Consider the following 25,963-nt stretch of genomic DNA (forward strand, 5'->3'; position numbering starts at 1 on the left):
AGCAGAAGGTGACATTTAAGTAAAAACCTGAAGGAGGCAGAGGAGCAGGCTAAGCTGATATCTGGAAAGTGTGTGTTCTAGAGTGTTCTACAAAGAAGGGACAGCCAATCCATGGCCCTGCTTTGGGAGCATAGTCAAGGAGCAACAGGGAGGCCACTGTTGCTGAAGCAGAGTGAGCAAGGGGGAAAGGGAACGAGGGGAGGGGCAGGCAGATCCAAAAGAACCTGTGGATGGCAGGGAGGACTTCAGAGTTCACTCTGAGCGAGGGGGACCAGGGGAGCTGGAGAGGAGGCCGAGGAGTGACCCAGTCTAACTGTGGCTGTCAGGAAATATGTGGGCACCTTCAAAGGACAAGGTGAGAGAGAAGGCCTGAGCAGACATTGATGGGCTGGCTAAGAAGCCACTTGGGATACCCACCTCCTGTATCAGAGCCTGGGTTGAGTCCTGGCTCTGCTCTTGATTCCGGCCTCCTTGCTAATGCACACTGAAGTCAGCAAGTGACGGTCCAAGTAGTTGGGTCCCTGCCACCCAAGTGGGAGACCCAGGTGAAGTTGCTGGCTCCTGGATTCAACTTGGACCACCTCCAGCTGTTATGGGCATTTGGGGAGTCAACCAGCAGATGGAAGATACTTCTCTCTCCCTGTCTTCCCCCAACTTTCAAAAATAACCAAATACATAATTTTTAAAAGGCAGGAGGACATCTGTTAGGACAAGGTTACACCAGAGGTGAGGCAGCGGCAATTTCTGGCTCTATTGTAAAGCCAGAGCCAATAGACTTTGCCACCATATTGGATACACCGTATGACAAAAAGAAGTCAAGAGGAACCCGAATAATTTGTAGGAGAAAATATGATGACATGAGAAAATGTTCAGAATAGAATTCAAAGTGGGAAAGCATGTTGTAAAACAGTGTGCTCAAAGTGACTTTTTTTTTTTTTTTGAGAGGAAAATACATATGGAAGCAGAAAAATACAGATAGGCCCGAAGGGTATCAACTGGGCTGTGAAGAGTGGGTCTCATCTCACTACAGGGGGATTATCAATGACTTCTAGCTCCTTCTTTGGCCTGCACTGAACTCCTACTTTTTCCAACATAAATATGCATTGCTTTCTAACTAAGAAAAGCAAAACAAACAATTTAAGTTCGATCTTCCCCAATTTTCCCAGCACCGAGTCTGTTTACACAGAGTCCTCTGCTAGGTTGCTTCATGGTTTTCTCTGTTTCCTTGATTATATTTATGGCCACTTAAGATCTCACAGCTCCAATAAGTGAAGGCAGTAAACATTTAGAATTCCTCATTTTATTTCTAAAAACAATCTCTGGTGGACGCTGGTTGTGCCTCATGAACGCGAGGTACGTTGGTGCATGAGAAAGTTTTATTGATGAATATTATAAGGTCTTAGTTGAGTTTTCAATTCATATCAGAGTCTTAAACATAAATGTAGCGCACAGCCCAATCTCAAGAATGACTGTGGGAATCCACTGGAAGCACAACTCTACCTGGAGGTTGAGGACCTGTCCCTTGCTTTGTAAGGGGAGGCAAGACGTGTGTGGACAAAGGAGGAAGCACATTGCACATACAAGACTGTCCGATTGTGGACTGTGTATTTGGACTGTCAGAGTGACAGCTGGGTGGGGAGAAGAGGGAGCCGAGATACTCAGGACAGCTGCCTGGAGCCTGGGGGAGCTGCCTTCCACTCTTCCACTCTCCAGGGAGACGGCAGCAGGCACAGAGAGAAGAGGAAGGCACTGCAGGTGGGCGGGGGGGGGGGGGGGGGCGGTGATTCCTGCAACTCTTCAGGAAATCTTGACAGCTTTTTTTTTTTTTTTTTTTTAACAGGCAGAGTGGACAGTGAGAGAGAGAGACAGAGAGAAAGGTCTTCCTTTACTGTTGGTTCACCCTCCAATGGCCGCCGCGGCCGGTGCACCACGCTGATCCAAAGGCAGGAGCCAGGTGCTTCTCCTGCTCTCCCATGGGGTGCAGGGCCCAAGCACTTGGGCCATCCTCCACTGCCTTCCCGGGCCACAGCAGAGAGCTGGCCTGGAAGAGGGTTAACCGGGACAGAATCCGGCACCCCGACCGGGACTAGAACCCAGTGTGCCGGCGCCGCAAGGTGGAGGATTAGCCTAGTGAGCCGCGGCGCCGGCCGACAGCTTCTTTAGACAAGGCCTCTTAGGAACATTGGACCTTCCTTTTTCCTGATACCCCATACTTCTGGAACCCAAAGACTATGCATCCAATTCTCCTTGTCCTTGGAAATGTTCCTGTCTAAAATGACAGCTTCCTCAAGTCCAGATCATCTAACTAATCCTTATCTTCTACGAGTCGTTTTAACAGGGAAAAATGAAACGTTTAAGTTATGTGCATGATGATATTCATGTGTTTAAGAAATGAATTTCTTTCGCTCTACAATTTTAACACTGTCAGTCTCGGAGTTAATGACTAAACAAACGACTCACGCTTTTGGGTTTGGTAAATATTTCTCTCTCCATTATCACTTTTTCTCTGGTGGGAGTCATCTACTGCACCATAAAGCCAGCACAGAGAATTGTTTTAAGTTTATTTTATGCAATATTTAGTAGAAATTTCCTATAACATCCATTAGGGGAGATAATGGGTTTCTTTCCTTTTCTAGAAAGTCTGTTCTCCTCAGACTGTCATAAAATGAGCATTTTATACACTCAGGACCTGGGTCTACCCAAGTTCTCAAATTGTGCACATTTAGAAATAGTCACGAGGACAATTTTCTGTCATTCTATAAACATCCAGCCTTCACATTGCCTTCACTGGAGCAGAAAAGAGCTGCTGTTTAGCACTGACACCTAGCAGTCCAACCTCGCGTGGGTGCGTGCGTTTGGAAGTCATTAGTGTTAACTGAGTCTGTGACCAGTGACCTGGCAGGTGTGACACAGAGTCACGGGGCATCAGGTCCAGAGGTCCCTCCCTCAGTGGCTATGTACCATCATCGCCAACAGCAGACACCACCCCGGAGGGCCGAGCTGTGCCTGCTGTGTGCTGGAGAAACGGGGCTGTTCTGTGCACTCCTTGAGGCCAGCCAGTGTCGTGACGCGTGCGGTGAGAGGCTGCAACGTCCCCTTCCCCTCCCCACCCCCGCCACTGCTCATCATGCACTGTCTGCAGCCCCTTCTCTCCCCTGGAATGTTTTCCCAGAGCGGGCGTCAGGGTTCTCCAGGGAAACAGAACCAACAGCCTTTACGGAGAGAGAGCCAAAGAGGAGACTTCTCAGGGCGATTGACTCCCAGGACCGTGGAGCCCAAGAAGATCCTGAAATTCCACCTGCAAGCTGGACAACCAGGAAGGCTGCTGATGTGATTCTGTGCAAGTCTGAGGTCTGAGAGCCAAGGGGGCAACAGAGTGAGCCCTGGTCCACCGGGGAGCGGCTGCTGGCGTAAGCTTCAGGGTCTGAAGACCTAAGGAGCAAAAGCTCCGAAGTCCAAGAACAGGAGATGACAGATGTTACGGCTCAAGAAAAGAGGGCAAGAAGTCACCGTTCCTCCACCTTTCTGTTCTAGTCAGCTCCTCCATGGACCGAGTGACACCTGCACAGGGCACTGGGGGTGGATCCTTACTCAGTCTACAAGTTCAAGTGTTCCTTCCTTCCGGAACGCTCTCACAGACTCGCCCATGTGTGATGTCTCACCAGCCATCGGGACATCTCTCGGCCCAGGCAAGGTCACACGGAAATTAACCATCATGCCATCTGACTGCCTTAACGCTTCCTCATTCGAGGTTCCGACAGTCTGTGTCCTGCCTCTAAAATCAAGTTCCGGGAGCGTAGTGGCTTTTGAGTGTCTTGCACGGTGTCTGTCACTCAATAAACTTTGATGAAGAACACTGAACGGTTCCCCGGAGCCCACAAGGACGCCGAGGACACGGTGGGTCTCAGTGAAGAGTGACTGAATGAACGAGGGCTTGCACATTTTATCTCACGTGATCCTGCGTTCTTAGAGACAAGGAAACCGAGACTCCAAAGAGTTCCATTGCTCGGTCGCTGTCGTGTGAGTGAGGAACTGTGGAGAGAGGAGGCAGAGCTAGCCCTGTCAAGCGCCCCCATTCTTAAAATTAACGAAATTGAACAGGACTCTTTAACATGGAATCCGGAAACAGATCCATTGAGGATGCATGGATGTATTGATAGCTACAAGTACATTTAATTAGAGCTTGTAAACACTCATCAAAGATCTGGTCCAAGTTTTGTGTTGCAGTTAACTGCTTAGTTTCAGATGGCTTCTGCCTCACCAGAACGTTGTAAATAAATATGTAATAAGCATCTATTATGTGCAAAGCAATGCTCCATAAACATCAGGATACATAAGTGAGCAAAAAACTACCCTGCCCTCACGGAGCTTACAGTTTCGCAGGGAAAGCAGATAATAAACCATAATAAATTAATGATACAGAGTTGGCGGAAGCTGGACAAGAGGAGCCAGTAGTGTCAGGGGAAGCATACGGGAGGATTTCAGACCAAGCACTCTGTGCAGCGTGGGTAAGAGTGAGCCTCGGGGCGGGCGCGGCAGTGCGGCAGGCTAAGCCTCTGCCTGTGGCACCAGCATCCAGTTTGGGCGCTGAACCTGTCCTGCTGCTCCCCTTCTGATGCAGCTCCCTGCTAACGGCCTGAGAGAGCAGCAGAGGATGGCCCAAGTGCTGGAGCCCCTGCACCCACGAGGGAGACCCCAAAACAGCTCCTGCCTTTGGATTGGCCGATTGTCAATTGCAACTCTTTGGGGAGTGAACCAGTGGATGGAAGACCTTTCTCTCTGTCTCTCCCTCTCTCTGTGTGTAACTCTACTTCTAGAATAATTAAATTAAATTAGAAAGAGCGAGCGACCCAGGGCAGAAGCAATGGCCAAGGCAGAAGTGTGCCTGACGTGTTTGCGAATGGCAGGAGGCAGTGCGGCTACACGGTGTGACTGAGACACCAAAGTGAGAGCCAAGGTCCAGAAGACAACAGGGCTGCCCCCTGGTGAGCCACACAAGGACTTTGGCTTTGACCTGGGATTGGTGGGAAGCTGCTGGACGATTTTAAGCAGAACAATGACATGGTTTTGTCTTAAAAGAATAACTCTGGCAGCTGTGTTGAAAATAGACTTCAAGAGACACTGCTGGCCATGGGGGACCTGGTCCACGGCTCTGTTTTTTCCTTTTCCCCTTTAGTGACTTCATAGTGCACAGCAATACTTCGTTCATTTCATATTTCCAGCCATTTTCTCAATTGTTTATTTTCTTTGTTATCAATCACAAACTACTAACGAGGTCACTTCTCAGTAGAGCCCTAGGGAGGGGAAACACAGTCCAAGTACAAATACGGATGTTGAAAACTATTCACTGACATTGTTGAAGGCCTCACGTGTACCAGCAGAAACCAGGGAGACCCAGGTGGGGGTGACCCCGGAGTGTGGGGCCAGCAGGTGGCACATGAACATGCGTGGGAGAAAATTGTTTTTTAATTTATTTTATTTATCTGAAAGGCTGAGTGACAGAGAGAAAATGAGAGACAGAGAGAGAGAGACAGAGAGAGAGAAAGAATCTTCAATCCAATGATTCACTCCCCAAATGACTACAACGGTTGGGGTTGTGTCAGAATTTATCCAGGAGACCAGAACGCTATCCAGGCCCCCAACTTGGGTGCAGGGGCCCAAGCACTTGGACCATCTTCTGCTGCTTTCCCAGGCACATCTGCAGTGAGGTGGATCACAAGTGGAGCAGCTGAGACTCGAACCAGCGCTGTGGCATAGAACGGTACCATCACCAGCAGCAGCTGAGCCCACTGCGACACAACGCTGGCCTTGGGAAAGTTCGTTAACGCTTTCCCATGACCGATGTCCATTGTGCCCATCCTTGAAGCTGGGACGTGAGGCCCACCTACAGTAAGAAAATAGGCCTATCAGCCTTGGCATTGTATTGAGAAGACCCAAGGAGGACTTCCTATGCCAGATCACAGGCCCTGACCCTGTTCCTGGGCGGCCAGGGGACACAGCCTTCACAGAGAACCGAGAAGCTCACTGGGGCGGGGTCCCCTATTGCTGGGAATCTCTGGGGTGGTGTCTTCCATTGTCATCCGTAGGACGGCGCTCTCCAGTGCTCACGAGGACGATGGTGTTCAGAGTATGGAGGCTGGGCAGCGGCATTCAGCCGGCAGAGGCAAGGCAAACATGACCTGGGGCAGAGGCCGCTGACCATAGCACCTGCAGAGGACATGTAGATGAGAAGCCAACACAGGTATCTCTTGATTTGCATAACCAGAAAGGATATTTTTTTTTTTTGACAGGCAGAGTGGACAGTGAGAGAGAGAGAGAGAGAAAGGTCTTCCTTTTGCCGTTGGTTCACTCTTCGATGGCTGCTGCGGCTGGCACGCTGCGGCGGGCGCACCGCGCTGATCCGATGGCAGGAGCCAGGAGCCAGGTGCTTTTCCTGGTCTCCCATGGGGTGCAGGACCCAAGCACTTGGGCCATCCTCCACTGCACTCCCTGCCCACAGCAGAGAGCTGGCCTGGAAGAGGGGCAACCGGGACAGAATCCGGCGCCCCGACCAGGGCTAGAACCCGGTGTGCCGGCGCCGCAAGGCGGAGGATTAGCCTAGTGAGCCGCGGCGCCGGCCCAGAAAGGATATTAAGAGACGCTAAGCAGACAGGTGATGTTAGGTGCCACAGGAAAAAGGATAATCCCTCGGCTAGACCCCGGTGGGTGAGGGTCTCAGCACCACAAAGCTCCCCCAGAAGGACCTGTGTAGCTTCATCCCGGGAAAACGGAATTAAGGGCATACAGGGTCCAGGCTGACACCATTATAAGAAACTCCCGCGATCCCGTGGCAGCTTCTCGCGAGGCCGTGGGGGATGAGGGAGTCTGGGTAACAGATGGAGTCCTTGCCAAGACAGGCTCGGCGATGCTTCTGAGGGGCTGAGGACCCATGCTGTGCTTGCTCCGTCACCTCCAGGCTGTGTGACTGGAGTGCGTGGACATGGCAGCTGGTAGAGCTCCCAGACTGTCTCCCTGACCTGCGGATTAGGAACCAAGGAGGCAGCAAGGAGCAGGTGGGAACCCTGGAGGGTGCCTCTGGCCGCCTAAGTCAGCAAAGCGAAGCGGTACTCACTCCAGGCGGAAGCTGGTGCCAGGAGCCCGCTCCGTCTGTCCGTGTGGGCTCTGCGGATCCCAGGTGGGCTTTCATAAGCGGCGCGGACTCCCCAGACCTAGCTAAGCTGCGTCCTAATTGGATCCAGCTGCACAATTGGATGTGGCATCTTGACGGCAGCAGATCAGCTCAGCCTGCATCCGGCCACAAGCCCCTTCCAAACCTCAGGAAAGAGGACCAGACGCAGTTCTGAGCTACAGGAAGGGGTCTAAATACACAGGCATTGTCTTCCCTTCCATCTGTCCTAACGCTCCTGCTCTCCCCCGATATCACGGTGGAATACTCTATTACTGATCCCATGACTTGGGATATGTGCTGTAATGCAAATAAATAAATAAATAAGAGAACCACCCCAAACCCCATCTCTAAATAAAAGAACCACCCCAAACCCCATCTCTATAGCTAAATACTATGTGGGGGGGGGGGTGAGGGGAAGGGATATTTAACATATACTAAGTCCATGTTAGATTGGGGTAAGATATTCTGATTTCTGTTGCACAGTAGGGTAACTAGATAATAGAGTAAATAGGTACTCACAATGTAGTGTCTGTTTTTTTCTTTAAAAAGCTACAAGAAAAGATTTTAAACGGACTCACCATAAATAAATGATAAATGTTTAAAGAGATAACTACACTTGGCCTGATTGGACATTACCCCATAGATCCAGTATCAAAACATCACATGGTATTCCATGAATATGTACAATTTTAATGTGTCAGTAAATTTTTAAAAATTATTTGAAACAGGTACATTGGTAAGCTACTTTTGATTTTTGGAGGGAAGCTATATTGCATTTGCAATTATTTCTCTGATCCAGTTTTGGGGGCTGATTAGTCTACCAGGTTTTGAGTGAAGCCCGGAGCATAGGAAAACTCTAAAGAAATTCCAGACTTCAGTAAAACCTACCCCGCTGCTGAGGTCATTTAATTCAGCAGGTCCAATAGTGCTGGGGGTGTCCACGACAGAAAAGGATGCACAGGGAACCTTTGACAAACCCCAGCAGATCTGCAATGCAGCATATATGAGGTCCTGGAGAAAGGCCATGTCCACTCCATTCAGGGGACTGTTGATTGTACTCACCATTCAAACCCAGCTGCCCATGCACTAATGGGGCAGTAGAGATCAAGCGCCTGAAAACGAGGTATCAAGCGATGATGGGACTGGCGCTACTCAGCATGAGCTGGCCATGGTCAGATCCGCCAAACAGGGCAGGCACACGGGGACGGAGTTCTTGAGGATCAGTTCTGAGCAAAGGTAGCCTAGGTCTCCGTGTCACCTACCTCTCTTGTCCTGACGCCTCTCGCAGGGTTAGAAGATCAAGGATGTCTGGGAAGAGGCTGTGGGTGGCCCATCGGACGCTGCCACACATTGTTCGTATCATGTCATTGTCACTAGGGAGGATTCAGGGTGGAAGAGGTGCTCCCAGGAGGATTTGGCTGATGAATGGCGGTCATCCTGTGTCCCCAGCCCACCCAGTGCTTGGACGGTGAGCCCTTCAGTGGCATGGCCATGGCGGCAGGATCGGCAATTATACCGGGACTTCTCGGCCCTGGTGCCTTTCTCCAGGGAAGAGCCACCTGGCTGGCCCTGCTCCCAAAAACCTTGCCTATCAGCAGCAGATTCCAGTACTGACCCCTTTATACAGCACCTTCCCCTGGGAGACCCATCATTTATCCCATCAGACCACATCCACGTGGAGGGGAAAGATGCATCCCTCCCTGCCTGAACTGACCTCTCTTCTGAAGCTGTCTGCGTCTCCTTCTCTGGTGCAGGGCCTCTACGAATACCACCCAGATGAGCACTGTGCCCGCTGTGCCAAGTGGGACCCTGCAGGATGCAAGGAGCGAGGGAGGCGGGACAGGGAGTGCAGGGCCCTGGGGTCAGCTCTCATGCCGCCTGCCACATCTCCTGGGAGAGTTCTCATGGGTGTTGGACTGGCCTCTTCAAGGCTCAGCTAAGCCATCTGGGGGACAAACAGCCCATGAGGCAGGGGCACCATCCTCCAAGAGACAGGGTAAGTCTTGAACCGTGGACCATTGTATGAAGCTGTGTCCCTGATGGCTAGAATACATAAGTCTGAGAACCAAGAGGTAGAATCGTGTTAACTCTTCCCACCTGCACCCCGAGTCAGCCACTTGGGGAATCTGGACTTCTCTCCCTGGGACGGTGGACAGCACAGCTCCTTGGGAAGGAAGGTTGGCTCCCACGGGAGAGCACAGTGATGCCTCCACAAAGCCTAAAGCTCTGCCTGCCCTCAGGTCACTGCGGACTCACACTCACAGACCAGCAGGCCAAAGGAGGAGTTCATACGTGGGCAGGAACGGTGACCCTGGATTATCCTGGGGAGCTCGAGTTGCTGCCACAGAGTGAGGGGTGGGATGGAGCGATGTGTGACACAGGCTTTTCACTGGAGATTCAGTAATACTGGGGCAACTGCACAGCCAGGGACCAACAACAGCAGCTACCACAGGGTCGAGCCTCTCACCAAGCCCAAATCAGCTCGGACGTCACTAAGAGTAGGGACATCTAGGATGGATGATGGAAAGGGGAGATGAGAGCCAGCCGTATCCTGCTGGGGACACGTGCTCTGAGGAGCCGGAGCCTGCCACCCCCTTGGAGGCTTCCTCACGAGCCTGCTGCGTGTGGGGCCACAGCACATCTGAGCAGTGTGACGGGCGGGCTGCGGGAGATGCTCTGACGCCCCCCTACAGCCCCCTGACCGCCTCTCATTTCAGCTGCAGCTGCCACGGATGGTTCTGCACAAACACACACTCAAGCTGACTCTGCCGTTTGCATCTGGGCTTCTCAGGAGACCAGTGAGTGGATTTGGCCTGTGCTAAACACAGCCCAGAAGTGCAAGGCCATTGTCACGCAAGGGCCAACCCTCCAGCAGCAGGATAGGAGCCTGTGGATAAAGCTCCCGCCTCCTGGGCACAGCGTTGTGGTGCAACAGGTAAAGCCACCACCTACAACACTGCCACCCCATATCAGAGCACTGATGCGAGTCCCAGCTGCTCCACTTCCAATCCAGCTCTCTGCTACTGCACCTGGGAAAGCAGTGGAAGATGACCCAAGTGCTTGGGCCCCCGTGCCCACGTGGGAGACCCGGATGGAATTCTAGACTCCCAGCTTTGGCCTGGCCCGGACCCATCTGTTGCGGCCATTTGGGCAGTGAACCAGCACATAGGAGGTCTCTCTCCCTCTCCATCAGCCAACCGCCAGAAGCTTCAAGAAGCAAGCAAGGATCCCCAGGCGCGTTTCAGAGGGAGCGTGACCCTGCTGACACCTCGATTTTGTGCAACAGTGTACTTCTGTTGTTTCAAGCCACCAGTTCCTGATAGCTTTGTGCGAAAGTGTTGGGAAACTCATGTTTGTTTAAGTGGCTTATCTTTGATTAGGTGCCTAAGAGGTATCATTGATCAGGATAAAGTGTGCCCCGGTTTCCACCCTCTTTCTACGTTTGTGAAGGACTTGGGAATTTCTGAACTAAGAGGCCATTTCCAGGGAAGGTAAGGCACGTTTCCATTCTGGATGTATTCAGTTACATTCTAAATGAGTATCACTTCTTTTAAAGAGATCTATCCTGAACCCACAACTCACTGCTCCCACAGGCCTTAATAGATACACAATTCTCTCTAAGAATGGGGGAACATTATTCTAAAATTAAAATAACGGCTAAAGCTGGGTGACAGAATGCCTTTATGTGGGGCCTCCACAGGCCTAGCTGTGCCAGATTTAATTAAGCAGATTTATTTGCATCAATAAATTATTATCCAAGGTAAAATAAAAGTTATTCGATTTGTTCACACTCAATTTCATTTAGGTGTACAATTAGTGGTTTAAGTCTACTGCAAAATAATTCAGCCAAGAAATCCATTTTAGCACCTACAGAAAAGCCCTAGCCAGGCTATAATTACAATCTTTCAAATGCTAATTGCATACAATTTTGGATTATATATACATATATGATCTTACTGTTTACCACCAAAAAATCACATTTGCATAAAACATGGGAAAATAGTCACATTATTGATGACTCTCAAAGATTAAGATGCTCCTTTTAGAGCCCCTTTTCTATCTGCCCAAGTCAGCAATTAGGCTTCCTGGCTCTGGCTGTGCCGTTCACTCTTCTAGTGCTGCTTCTTCGGAAGCTAAAACAGGTGGGGCAGAGCACGCCACAGAGGAGGCGGCAGCAAGCCCAGATCAAAGCAGGGACCTCGGGACCAGACCCGTGGTTCCTGGGGTTCCTCCGCCGTCTGAAAGGTCAGCCCTCTTGGCTGGACAACTGCTTCTCGGTGTTCTCATCGCTAAGAGCAAAAGCCATGAATTGGAGTGTGCGTGCCTACAGGAACAACGGATGGAAACAGTGACCCCAAGAAGGAGATTACGCAGGACTCCAGGCAGACCGTGATGTGACCACCCCTGCAGCACTGAGAAGGAAGACAGCATTCAACAGGTTTTCCTGAGAGTCCTAATGGTCTTCTGTAGGTAAGATTTCAGGGTAAGTCATCTGAAGCAACTTAAGAATACAGAAGGGACAGGCATTTGGCTTAGCGGACAAGATGTCAGTGAAGGTATCTTCATCCGGGGGTCAGCACCGTGGCATAGCAGGCTAAGCTTCTGCCTGTGGCACTGCCGATCCCACATGGGCTCCAGTTCATGTCCCAGCTGCTCCTCTTCCGATCCAGCTCTGGCCTGGGAAAGCAGTGGAAGATGGGCCAACTTCTTGGGCCACTGCACAGGCGTGGGAGACCTGAAAGAAGCTCCTGGCTTCAGATCAATGCAGCTCTGATGTGGCCATTTGGGGAGCGAACCAGTGGATGGAAGACTTTTCTCTCTGTCTCTCCTCTCTCTTTCTCTAACTCTACCTCTCAAATAAATAAATAAAATCTTTTTAAAAATCCCACATGCCCAGTTTCCAAGTTGATGATGGAATTAAGTGATTTGAAGAACGAATGAAGAGAAAAGGGGGTGATTAACCAAGGGGCCACATGATATTCGCATGTCACAAATAATGGTGATGAAGCCTACAACAAAAACAAATGCATCGTTCTATTTATTGTAAAGAATTGTTTTAGATACAGTGTGTTCTTTCCTGGTTATGGAAATAAACTAAGAACGGCCCTGCTGAGCACTGGGTCGGCTGCCTACCCGAGCTGCTCACTGTCTTTCTGGCGAGTGGATGCAGGCTTCCCTGGGCCACCTTTATTTTTATAAGAATGACCGAAAGTACAGCTGGGATATCACGGACTTTGTTTTAAAAATCAGAGACTAAGAGCTGACTTGAGATTATGCAGCAAGTGGGTTCTCTCTCATATTTAATAATATTACAAGGTCGAGGAGGGCCTCAGATCGAGAGAGTACATATGGCCACCACAGTGACATCACTGTCGTGATTAACGGTCAAACTGAGCGGCTGACTGCAAAATAACTGGGTGAGTCGTCTTCAGAACACGCCGCAGGCAGCACCTCATCTTCCATGTGGCCACAGGCACCATGCTCAGGATTCTTGGCTGTAGACCACAGCATCGACCTAGGGGAGACCTCGGAAAGAAGAATCTTAGGGGCTGTGACGTAACTCGTGGGTCCGGTGCAGGGTAAAACCTGGAGAGCCAGGTCTGAGAACCCAGCACTACTGGGGAGGCTTGGGAAGCCTGTGTCCAGCAATGGGCAGTTGGGGCACCTGCACTACTGCAGACCCCACTGACCCTGCCCCCTCACCTCCCTACTCTGCATTCCAGGTCTCTAGTGGGAGCACACAGTGGCCATGGTTATGCCAGAGTTCCACCTCTTTGCTGCCAGGATTTGGGGTCGGCAAATATCTGATCTTTTTGGCTTCCAGATTCAGCAGAAATAGGAAGGGGACTCAAGTGATAGGCACTGCAGGTGGACAGATGGATGAACGGATGGAAGGATGGATGGATGGATGGATGGATATAAGGAGGAGAGTGGGGGGAGGAACGTAAGAAGGGAAGGCAGGGGGGAACAGCAGAGGCAAAGCCGGAGGAAGGTGGGAGGGAGAGACCAGGGCTGCAACGCATCTTCAGTGCCCAGTAAGGATGTTGGCTTCTGAACTCCCACCTAAGACCACTGAAATCTCGGGAGTTGGTGAGTGAGGGAGGAAGGAAATCAACCTTCCATTTACTTAACTTCTACCCGTGGTGATACTTTAACACTTGAGAATATTATTGGCATAAATAACGCATCTCCTCAGATCAGGAGTCATTACTCTTTCTGTAACTTTGATTTTGTTATTTGAAGGTTTGGGGACTGTCCTGAGAGTATCCTAAGTTTGTTTTCTTCCTAATGACTTCTTTATCAATGTATTTGTATCAGCGTGTATTTCTTAAAGTTACACAGTAGCTATTTCAATATAAGAATGAGCAGTTCAGATTTTGAATACTTACATCCCCAAGACACTATTTTTTAAGTATTAAAAAAACAATAATAGCTGTCATTTAACTAGCAATGCCCACATGCCAGGCACTATTCTAAACATCCTACATGTCTTATCTAATTGAATTCTTCCAGCAAACCCCGTGAAATCTGCAGATGCCATAGGATGCAACTAAAGATGTTAGATAATGCACCCAAGTTGATGAGCAAGAAGAGATCTGAATATAGCTTAGCCACTGCAGAGTCTCAGTCACTACCTAATACTGCCTCAGTAAATATTGATTTGATTAGACAAAAGCCAAACTTAAAAACTCACTTATTAGTCATACATAATGTAAGCAGTAATAGAGCAAAATAAACACATTTATAACCACTATAATGATATCTTCATTTGCTCTTAATAAGTCCTCATTGGCTGATCCTACCCTCAGTGGCTAAATAGTAGGTTGAAAATTTTCTTCTAAGTTCCTACGACCCACCAACTTTTCCTGATCTGATTATTTCCCCCCCCTTTTTTTTTTTTTTAAAAAAAAAAAGCAATTTTATTGTGGAATAACTGAAAGTTCTCGTGTTTAATATATACAGTCTGATGAGTCTGGACACATGAAATCATGATCACAGTATCAAAGGGGCTTATGCATCACTTCTAGAAGTTTCCTTTCATTTTATTTGTAGTGAGAACACTTAGCATGATGTCTACAGTCCTAGCAAATTTTTACGTGCATAATACAGTATTGTTGATACAGGCTTTATGTTATACAGAAGATCCCCACAAAAAAATAATCTTGCATCACTAAAACTTTATATGAATTGGACATCTCTCCATCTTCCCCTTGCTACAGCCAGGAGTAACCTCTGTTCTATCTCCTCTTCTATGAGTTTAACTATTTCAGGTACCTCACGTAAGTGGGACAATGCAGTATTTGTGCTTCTGTGTTGGGTTGATCTCTTTTTTCCCAAGGATTTATTTTTGTATTTATTTGAAAGGCAGAGTTGCAGAAAGAAGAGGGGAGACAGAGAGAAAGAGATCTTCTAGCTGCTGGTTCACTCCCCAAATGGTCGCAATGGCCAAGGCTGTGCCAGGTTGAAGCCAAGAGCCTGGAACATCTTCTGGGTCTCCTGTGTTGGTGCAGGGGCCCGAGCACTTGGGCCATCTTCCACTGCTTTCTCAGGCACCTTATCAGGGAACTGGATCAGGTGGAGCACCTGAGTCTTGCACGGCGCCCACACAGGCTGCTGGCGTCATAGGCAGCAGCTTAACCCGCTACACCACAGCGCTGGCCCCGGGCTTATTTCACGTAGCACAATGTCTCCCCGGTTTGAACATCTTGTCTAAATGGAAAAATCCCTTTTTTGAAAGTTGGAATTCCATTCCCCATAAAATTTTTCTAATTTTCCATTAATAATTGCATGTATTTATGGGCCACAGTGTGGCACTTCAATACAGGTATACAATGTGTACTGAGCAAATCAGGATAATCAACATTGCCCTTCCTGTGACGTGACCGTATGACTGGAGGCTTGGTGCTGCCGACTTCTACTTGTTCACAAAATTCATACTGAGCTATTGCGAGCCAACAGTCCCCCAACCATGCTGTGTAACACCAGGAGCTCACGCCTTCCACCTAACTCGGATTTGGTGCCCAATATCCAAATTCCTCCTATTCCTCCCCACACCTCCCAGCCCCCTACAATCGCCACTCTGTTCATTTGGAGTTTCTTAAGCTTCCGCATATGAGGGAAAACATGCAGTATTTGTCTTTCTGTGTCTGGCTTCTTTCACTCAACATGACGCCTTCCAGTTCCACTCGGTTTGTGCAAACGACGGGCTTCAACCGTCCACGACTGAAGAACATTCCATTCTGCCCGTGTACCACATTCACCTGATGATGGACATCTTGGCTGGCTCCAAATCTTGGCTGTTGTGAACGGTGCGGCAATACACACAGTATAGCAGACATCTCTTTGACACAATGATTTCATGATTTTCTGTCTTTTGGATAGATAGCTGGTAATGGACTGCTGGATCGTATGTATGACAGTTCTATTTCTAGTTTCTTCTTTAGAAAGAGTAGCAATTCTACTTTATTAAAATCCTGAGTTTATTTCACACGTATATTTTTGCCTCCCCGCCATTTCCATGTCTGATCCCTGCTACTACTGTGTCTTTTCATATCATCCCATACATACTTAAAACCGAGCAAAGGGTAGCGTGCCATCTTTAAAAACTGAACAAGCATCTTGGACAACACGTTCTTGGCAAAGGAACCTGGACAACATTTACCAAACATGGTAGGGGAAGTTCTCACTCTGCATTATAAAAAGGAAAGCCAGATATCAACTGTTATAGAAATGAAATAAAATGAAAAAAATTAACAAGCTGTTTAAACTGCTTTCTTAAACAGTCTTCCCCCACTGCCAGAGAGCTTGACTAGCCTCCTCATAGAACATGGATTTGGTTTCCACTTTGGGAAGAGAGTCACCTTTTCCTACATTTACTTGCATTGTTGCTCTAAGTCTTCTACAGAACGAGGTCCTTTCAGTGTTCTAGGAGTTTTTTCCTGTTTCTTGAGGATTTTGGGTCTTTTGAACTTGGTGTTGCTGGTGTTGAGTCTTTCCCATTCTGCTTGAGTTCTGTGCAGTCCTGATTAGGGTGTCTCATAGAGAATTCTTCCCGGGAGGTTTTTCTTAGTTTCTTCATCATCAGAACCAACACTGTCGTCGTCATCATCATCATCATCATCGTCATCATCTTCCTCAGCTGCAAGCTTCACTGTTTCCCATGGTTCCCTGCTGCCAGCTCCAGGGGCAGATCGCTTTCCAGATACGCTGAATAGGTTCACATCTCCTCCTCTTCATCTTCTGACTCTGCACCTTCCCCCACAGAGGCTAAGTGCGGTCCACCAACCTGCACAGGTCCTGAGCCACGCGTTAACCTTGAGTCCACGGGTGGTGGCATTCCAGGGCTCTCAAGGGAAACAGCAGGCTGTCTGGACATCTCAGAGTGGCCAACGTTCCCATAATTGCACGACTCACTGCCTCTGCACCAGCGCCTTAACTGACTGCTCCGCCTGCGGCGCCGGCACCCCAGGTTCTAGTCCTGGTCGGGGCGCCGGATTCTGTCCCGGTTGCCCCTCTTCCAGGCCAGCTCTCTGCTGTGGCCAGGGAGTGCAGTGGAGGATGGCCCAAGTGCTTGGGCCCTGCACCCGCATGGGAGACCAGGAGAAGCACCTGGCTCCTGGCTTCGGATCAGCGCAGCGCCGGTAGTAGCAGCCATTTGGAGGGTGAACCAATGGAAGGAAGACCTTTCTCTCTGTCTCTCTCTGTCTAACTCTGCCTGTCAAAAGAAAAAAAAAAGATGATTGGTTCTCACCTTTGTCTTTGTCCACTTTAAAGTGATGGTCTCCTGACCTTTAGCTCACCACTGAGAAGAGCTCTGAAGCCTGGGGCAGCTCCACTGAACCCTCCATGGGGTGGTGGGACACACATAGGTGGGCGTGAAGGCAGCTGGGGTAGACGCCCGCTGCTGCAAAGAACAGCGGCACAGGACAGAATCCAGCCAGGGACATTTTCCAGTTTTTTTTTTTTTTTGTTTGTTTTTTTTTTTTTTTTTTTTAAGGAACCGCCATACTGTTTTCCCTAGTGGTTGCACTAATTTACACACCAGCCATGAATATGAGTTTCCCTTTCTCCCCTCCTTGCAGTATTTGTTAGTTTCTACCTTTTTGACCAGAGCCATTCTAACAGGGGTGAAGTGATATCACTTTGTGGTTTGGATTTACATTCCTGATGGCTCGGCATTTTTCCATACATCTGTTGGACATTTGTATTTCTTCTTTTGAAAACTATTCAGGTCATTTGCCTATTTTTTAAAAAAAGATTTGTTTTATATTTATTTGAAAGGCATATTTACAGAGAGAGGACAGACTGAAGGAGAGAAAGATCTTCCATCTGCTGGTTTATTCCCCAAATGGCTGTAAGAGCTACGGGTAGGTCAGGTTGAAGCCAGGAGCCAGGAGCTTCTTCCGGGTCTCCCATGTGGGTGGCAGGGACCCAAAGACTTGGGCCATCTGCTGCTGCTTTCCCAGGCGCATTAGCAGAAAGCTAGATGGGAAGTGGAGCAGCATGTCTCAAACTGGTGCCCGTATGGGACGCCTGCCCCACAGGTGGAGGCTTACCCTGCTGTGGCACAACGCTGGCCCCTCACCTATTTATTAAGTGGATTGGTTGCTTCCTGTTGTTGAGTTTTAGGAGTTCCTGGTATATGCTGGATATTAATTTTTTGCTGGGTAAGCGGTCTGCAAATATTTTCTAGAGTCCTGTAGGATGTCTCTTCACTCTGTGGAATGCTTCCTTTCTGTGAGGAAGTTTCTGAGATTGATATAATCCCATTTGTCTAGTTTTGCTCTTGTTGCCTGAACTTTTGGGGTCTCATCCAAAAAATCATCACCTGTACTAATGTCCTGAAGTGTTTTCCCTATGTTTTCTTCCAGCAATTCATGGTTTCAGGTATCACGTGTAGGCTCCATGTTGAGTTTACTTTTGTATATAGTGTGAGGTAATCTTTTTATGTCAGTACCATGCTGTTTTGATTATGATAGCTTTGCAGTATGCTTGAAATCAGGTATTATGATGCTTGCATCTTGATTTATTTTCTTTTCTTTTATAAAAGATTTTATTTATTTATTTATTTGAAAGGCAGAGCTGCAGAGAGGCAGGGGGTGGGGGGGAAAGAGGTCTTTCATTCGCTGGTTCACTCCCCAGATGGTTGCAACAACCAGAGCTGAGCCAATCCGAAGCCAGAAGCCAGAAGCTTCCTCTGGGTCCCCCACGCGGGTGCAGGGGCCCAAGCACTTGGGCATCTTCCACTGCTTTCCCAGGCCATAGCAGAGAGCTGGATTGGAAGTGGTGCAGCCAGGACTTGAACCAGCATCCACACGGGATACTGGGCCTGCAGGCAGCGGCTTTACCTGCTACATCACAGCGCCGGTCCCAATTTTTTTTTTCTTTTGCTCAGGATAGCTTTGGCTATTCTGTGTCTTTTCTGGTTCTGTATGAATTTTTACAAGTGTTTTGCTAATTATATAAAAGATATCACTGGAATTTTGATGGGTATTGCATGAAATCTGTAGTTTGCTTGAGGCAGCATAGACATTTTAACAAAATTAATTTTTCCAATCCATGAACAAGGATTTATTTATTTGAAATATATTTTCATTTTTCAAATCTTCCATGACTTCTTTCATCAGTATTTTATAATTTTATTGAAATTTTTCAGTTCTTTGGTTAAATCTATTACTAAAATTTAATTTCTTCTAATGATTGTGAATGAAATTGATTTCTTAATTCTCTTCCAGAAAGATCATTATTGACGTATAAAAATGCCATTTTTTGTATGTTGATTTTGCGCCCTGTGACTTTATGAATAGTTTTTCAGTTCTAACAACGTTTTGGCGACGTGTGCAGGTTTTTTCATGTGCAGCTTCACGCAATCTGCAAATGTGGGTCTTTTTCCCTCCTCCTTTCCAATTCCGACGTCTCTTATTTGTCTTCTCAGATCACTCTTGCTAACACTGCCAACACTACAATGAATAAGAGTGGTGATGTGGACATTCTTTTTTCCCGAATCTAAGGGGAAATATTTTCCATTTCTCCCAATGCAGCGTGATATTGGCTGTGGGTTTGTCGTATATAACCTTTATAATTTGGAGGTGTGTTCCTTCTGTACCTCATTTGCCGAGAGTTTTTGTCATGAAGCGATGTTGAATCTTGTGATGTTCTTTCTCTCCATCTAAGGAGACAAGCACAGGGTTTTGTTCTTCATCCTGCTGATGGGACTCACTGTTTACTGATTTGCAAATGCTGCATCCCTGGGATAAGTCCCATTTGATCATGATGTATGACCTTTCTGATGTAGTGTTGGATTCTGTTTGCTAATACTTTGTTGGATTGGAAGTGGAGCAGCCGGGACTTGAACCAGTGCCCATGGGGGATGTCGGCATCACAGGAGGTGGCTTCACCTGCTGCGCCACGATGCCTGCCCCAGACGTGGGCATCTTAACTGATATCTTGACTACCAGGCCAAATGCCTGCCCCACACCTTCGCAGTGGCATCTTCTCTGACATCTTGGAAGAGCAGCTCCCCAGGAGGCTAAGGCAAACCGCTCCTAGCATCTTCCCTTCCTTGTATTTTCTATCATCCAACTGTTAGGGATTCAACCTAGGTTAAATGTAGTTGATGCATTTAAGCAAGAATTTAAATCCGATTAGATTTTTCCCACACACCCTACATATTAATTAATTATGAACAAAAATATGCCATAGGGTCAGAAAAGGCATAAATAAGAAAACAGGCCTATTGATTGAGCGGCATGGCTGAAAGAGCTCATCAAGAGCCCACTGAATGCTTCTCACATGATCAACGTAGAGGTCAAGAGCAGAAAAGCAGGATGTGGCCCCTGCCTGCAACGATACCCAACACAGGCAAACAACACCAGCTACTGTGACAGAACAAAAGTAGGTAATATATGCTAAAGAGCTAAACTGAATATTCCCACAAACAGATGGGCAAAATGTAGGCTGATGACAGAAGTGTTGGGTGATTCACAGGCGACTGGTTGAACAAACATACCCAGCAGGGCCTATCAATGCGCAAATGTCAACGTAGAGAGAGAGCTCCATTGGGCATACCTTTACCACAGCCCTATCCGACATTTTCATAAGCGATTTGGAGAAGAAGAGGAAGAGTACAGTGGGTCAAATGTGTGATATCATCACGCTGAGAATGACTGCAAGCACATGGAGTCATGAAAAGAATTGAATTCTAGAAGCCTGCAGCGTCGGCCTCATCTGCCAACAGTCATTGGGGCGTGGTGTCCAGACAGTGGGAAGAATGACCATCACTGCCCGTGGTGCACCTGCCGTGGTCCTTCTAGGACAACACAGCCCAAGGGGAATCTTAAAGTCAAGCAGCTTCTGGGAGGAAGGACCAGCAAATGCAGCATGGTATGATCGTCCAAAACCTCAAGAGTCATTTCCATACATCTAAAGACCAGAAAAGAACAGGACTTAGTCTACAGCACTCCGACAGGCTGAGTCAAGACAGGGCCAGGTTTCGACTTCATAATAAGCCATCCAAAGGGAAAGAAGGGGAATATTGACTTAGTACTTGTCTGGGACCAGAAACCACAAAGCAGCTTCCAACAATCAAATCAGATGTGAATTATTATCCCATTTACATGTTGTTCCATTTTCTAGTGCTGAAAAGCTACTACAAAACCTACTAGCTGAAAACGGCGATTTATTATCCTAAAGGCCGGTGTTGTGGCATGGCGGGTTAAGCTGCCATTTATCATGCTGGCACTCCAGATCAGAGTGCTGGTTGGTAGCCCACTTACTCTGCTTCAGATCCAGCCTTCTGCTAATGTGCCTGGGAAAGCAGCACTTGGACCCCTGCACCCATGTGGGAGACTAGGGTGGAATTCCTGACTCTTGGCTTTGGCCCAGGCCAGACCTGCCTGTTGCAGCCATTTGAGGGAGTGAATTGTTGGATGGAAAAGCTAGTGTGCTCTCTCTCTCTCTCTCTCTCTCTCTCTCGCTCTCTCTCTCTCTCTGACTCTCCCTGTCTCTATCACTCTTTGTTAAAAAAATATTACCCTGATACTTTCTCAACATTTTGTGGGTGGGGAATACGGACAGGGCAGTGGAAACAGCTTGCTTTGCTCCATGGTGTGTCTGGAACCCCAGTCGAAAAGTCCTGAATGGTTGGGGGATGTCCTGACGACTCTCTCCCCAGCCAGCTTCTTCACCAATGGGCTCCCTCGGGACACGGTGGCTTCAGAATGGGAGAACTCCTTACACAGTAGCCCGCGACTCCAGACGCTGCCATTTTCCTGGGGTCTAGGCCTGGGCCTGGAGGTGCATGGTTTCCTCTGGGCTCCACTGATTGGGGTAGGCGTGGGGCTGGCCCACATCCAGAGAGGGTGAGCAGGAAGAACATCAAGAGGGTCTGTGGCATCTTCCATCCATCACACAGGTGAGGAAGAACAGGAAGGTGGGAAGAGGCAGAGCCAGGATCCAAGCTGGATCTGACATCTACCATCTAGAATTTAAGCTCCTCGGGGTGTAGGCTTCGTCTTCCTTGTCCTCTCTCTACACAGTGCCCTCAGTAAGCCCTAAACCCCAACCCTTGGGAAATATTTGCTGGATGCATGCATGTAGGGACACAATAAATTAAATGCACACCTTGATTTTAACATTATCCCACCCACTCCTGCTTCATATCCTCCTCACCTCACAGGTAGCAGGGACCTCCTGTCAAGATACAGGTGTCAGGGTGGGTGTTTTGGCACGGCGGTTGAATCCCCTCTTGGGATGCCTGCATTCCATATCAGCGTGCCTGGTCCTGCATAGATTCCAAATTTTAGTGAAAAGTTGCTGAAGCAACGCATCCCAGCAGAACCCACCCTCCTTTCCTCCTCGCTCCCTGCCACCTGCAGCTGGCCACAGCTGGTCATATCATGAAATACACCTTGTAAACCATACCAGTGTGAATTTTTGAATTATTTTAAAAGATTTATTTATTTATTTTGAAAGGCAGAGTTAGAAAGAGAGAGAGAGAGAGAGAGAGAGAGACAGCAAGAAATATCTTCCATCCGCTGGTTCACTCCCGAATGGCTGCAACAGCCAGGGCTGGGCGAGGTTGAAGCTAGGAGCCAGGAGCTTCATCTGGGTCTCCCATGTGGGTGCAGGGGCCCACAACGTGTGGGTCACCCTCCACTGCCTTTCTCAGGCCATTAGCAGGGAGCTGGATCAGAAGTGGAGCAGCAGTGACATGAACCAGCACCCATGTGGGATGGCAGCATGGCAGGCAGCAGCTTTACCCACAACGCTGGCCCAAGTCTAAATATTTTTTCCGTGAAAAGGATGGAAGAGAGAGAGAGAGAGTCAGAGAGACAGAGAGACAGAGAAGAGAGACAGAGACAGAGAGAGGAGTATATCGTGTGCATTCATGGATTAGCATTTAGACTCCTGTAATGTTGTTATTTTTAAAGTCTGCTAAAGCTGGTTCCACCTGCTGGTTTCTTTCGGTGACCCAAATCCGTGTGTGCGCTCTCCATATGCCTTGGAGTCAGCACACACGAGCTGTGTTTGTCCCCTGGTCGGCTTTACGCAGAGGCAGAGGTGCAAACAGAACCCCCAGCATGTAGGACTGGGAGCCCGGAGTCCCGCGCCACGCAGCACGCGGCGCGCGCAGGGGCTGAGGGGAGCTATCCCACCTAATAACCTCGCCCGCTCTCCTAATTGCTTTCTTCTCGCCACAAAAGAACGACACCAGCAGCTCTGCGGCCCTCGGGGAAATCTGCTTGTAGAAGGCCGGTGGGCAATCCTTTCATCACTGCGAAACGCTGGCAGTTTGTGTCAACAAATCCAATTTCAGTCAATCAATACACAGCCCGCCTCCCAGCCAGGCAGCCGCACAGCTGGCCTCCCCCCCTTCCTCCCGGTACCCACACACGGAAGCCCAGGCCAGAGGAGCCTTGGGGAGGCCCAGCTCACACCCGATGCAGCAAACACAAGGTGGGTCCCCCCGCCAGGGGGTTGCAGCCCCCGAAAAAGACATCATGGGGCACAGGTCAGGGTGCCAGCTTTGTGCAGATAGCTTGGGTACGCGTCTGGTCCTGCCACCACTGTGGGCTGGATGATGCTGGCAAGTCCTTCACCTCCCTTAGCTGTAAAAAAGGGAGATGTAACAGTACTGCCTACGGGACGGCTGGACAAAGCACCACTGGCAATGCACGCAAAGTGCTTTGCCCCCAGTCATAAGGGACAGAGTGGTGTTGGTGATGTGATGAATCTTACAAGCCAAATAGAGCAATGCGCAGGAGCTACTGTGGATGCTGGCAATCGTCATGCGAATCTTCAGTGTTGGGGTCAGCACTGCAGGGCAGTGGGTTAAGCTGCTGCCTACAATCCTGGCATCTTATGTCCCAGCTGCTCCACTTCTGATCCAGCTCCCTGCTAATGTGCCTGGGAAAGCAGCAGACAACGGCCCAAGGGCTTAGACCCCTGCACCCACATGGGAGACCTGGATGGAGTTTTAGCTTCCTGGCTTCAGCCTGGCCCAGCCCCTTGGGGAATGAACCAGCACATGGAATCTCTCTCTCTCTCTCTCTTTCTCCCCCTCTGTGCAACCTAGCGACGGATCACTGTGTGCTTTCAGGCTAGTCTTGGATATTTGAGGGACAGATGAAAAAATTCTGAATTTATAAAATAAGTCCATGAGAAGACCCCAGGCCAGGAGAGAACATGTCATGTCTGCTACGCACAGCCACTGGGTCTTCTTCCCGGTACGGGGGTCTCCAATAGTACCCGTGTCCTCCCTGAGGTCTGCCTTGCTCTGATGAGAATCACAAAGACGACAACTCTGGGTGCCGGTGCATGCTGGGGAATTTAGGTCTGAGATGTGCGAGGATGGCGGGAAGACTCACCGTCCCTAGAAACCCAACTGCTGGCCAGACACAGAGACAGACGTCCACACAAGAAACGGCCTCCTGGAAGCTGCCCGTGGCTGCCACACAGGAAGACGGACCTCAGGCTGCCCCGAAACAGAAGGACTGTTGGGAGCTGTGTCCTCGCCCACCAGCTCCCCGAAGGCGAATGAGTTGTGCCCGCCTCCCCATTCCATGCGCTCTGGCTACGGAAGCACCACGGCAGTGCTACCTCTATGTGTCAACTTGGCTGCATCATGTGTCCTTGCTTCCTAGGGCTTCTGTCAAAATACCACCGGCTGGGCCCACGCGGTGGTGCAGTGGGTCGAACCACCGCTTGCAACACCAGCGTCCCATGAGTCTCAGCAGCTCCACTTCTGATCCAGCTCCCTGTAATGAGCTGGGAAAACAAGGGACGATGGTCTGAGGGCTTCCGCCTCTGCCACCCACACGGGAGCCCCACACTGAGTTCCTGGATCTTGGCTTTGGCAGGGTCCAACATCGGGGACCATTGGGGCGTGAATCAGCAAGCAGACGGTTTTCTCTCTCTCTCTCTCTCTCCCCTCCCCACCTCCACCCCACCTCTCTCTCTCCACCCCACCCCCGCCCCATCTCTCTTTTTCTCCCTGTGTAACGCTGCCTTTCAAATAAAGACATAAATCTTTTTTAAAATGCCACGGACTGGGTGACTTAACAGAACTTGCTCTTTGTCAGTTCCGGAGGCTGGAAGTCAGGGACCACGACGCCGGCCGGGCTGTCTCCAAGGCCGCTGTCCTTGGCCGCTTGGGGCCTCTCCCGCTGTTTCTGCTGTGGGTGGCTCTCCCGCTGAGCCTCTGTGTGTCCTCAGCTACTGCTCCTAAAGGACATCATCAGGTGGGGTCAGGGGTCATCCTCACAGCCTCATTTTAACTCAAGCACCTCTTTCAAGGCCACACAGGATCCCACTCTGAAATACTGGGGTGCAAGCTTCAACGTAGGTACTGAAGCTTTGGGTGTGCACGGGGGGAGGGAGCACGGAGCCCACATCGGCCACGGCCCCAATTCTTGGTCAAGCCCCCAGCAGATACGGCTGTGAAGGAGACGAACCTCCGGTAGTCGCTGGGAGGACAGCAGACAGAACTCCACAGTGTGGGTGGCCCTCACCCCGTCAGCTGACGGCCTTAGGAGGAAAGAGACCACTCAAGGGCCAGTGGCTGCAGACTCCAGGGGCAGCATCCGCTCTGCAGGTGTCAGACTCACAGAAGCCAAGTCCTTAAGACAAATCTCTCCCCTCCCCGTCCAAACACACGACCTACTGACAGCCCCAGAAGAGACATATAACATCCACACCCAAACATGCAGAGGTACGCATCTAGGGCTGGTACTCTCAAAACTGCCCCCAATCTAGGCTATTTCCATCTTGCTGCCCACGATCCCTGGGGTGCTACCTCATGGTCCACACTGGCTGCTGCAGCCCCAGAGAGCCCGCCTCCTTTCCAGCCAGTGGACAGAGGGGGGACGCGGAGGGGCCCCCCTCCCCAAACCCACTTAAGGACACTCTCCGGAGGCTGAACGTGAACTTCCCTTCGCCCAGCTGGCAGCCAAGGGAATCGGGAATATCCGGAATGGGATCTCCATTCCTGGAGACAGAGGCAGGTGTTACATAATTTAGGGGCGTCAGCACGGAGGGCTTGAGGTGGGCTGGCACGGGGGCTCCCCGGCGCGAGCACGACCCGGGCCCGCACTCTCGACCCCCAACGGGTGCACCGACTCCGCTCTGACAAGGTAGCACGCGGGAGACCCGCCGTCAGACGAGCGCCCCCGGGTCCGAGGCCAAGGGCACCCGGCGCCCGACTCGGGTCCTCGTCTCCGTCGCGCAGGCTGCGAAAGGCGCATGCGCCGCCGCACGGCGCAGGGGCGGGGCCCGAGGCACCGCCGCCGTCGCCTC

At 49.8% G+C, this 25,963-nt stretch overlaps 1 long non-coding RNA gene across 17 annotated transcripts; it reads right to left on the reverse strand.

Annotated features, from left to right (window-relative positions):
• Nucleotides 1–5,458: 5,458 nt before the first annotated feature.
• On the reverse strand, nucleotides 5,459–25,963 carry LOC103352262 (uncharacterized). 17 transcript variants are annotated; one of them, XR_016234844.1, is made up of 6 exons: nucleotides 25,123–25,910; nucleotides 24,269–24,892; nucleotides 24,037–24,143; nucleotides 21,839–21,950; nucleotides 5,972–6,207; nucleotides 5,459–5,884 (listed from the first exon to the last, which is right to left on the reverse strand). It is a non-coding gene; the product is annotated as an uncharacterized LOC103352262 (long non-coding RNA). The 17 variants fall into 17 exon arrangements; XR_016234846.1 differs by lacking the exons at nucleotides 5,459–5,884; nucleotides 5,972–6,207 and adding an exon at nucleotides 10,833–20,590 and having other exon boundaries at nucleotides 24,269–24,436; nucleotides 24,719–24,892; nucleotides 25,464–25,910; XR_016234837.1 differs by lacking the exons at nucleotides 5,459–5,884; nucleotides 5,972–6,207 and adding an exon at nucleotides 10,833–20,590 and having other exon boundaries at nucleotides 24,269–24,436; nucleotides 24,719–24,892.

Source organism: Oryctolagus cuniculus, chromosome 5 (assembly GCF_051225735.1).
Source record: "Oryctolagus cuniculus isolate XC-2025 breed Fujian yellow rabbit chromosome 5, ASM5122573v1, whole genome shotgun sequence".
NCBI lineage: Eukaryota > Metazoa > Chordata > Mammalia > Lagomorpha > Leporidae > Oryctolagus > Oryctolagus cuniculus.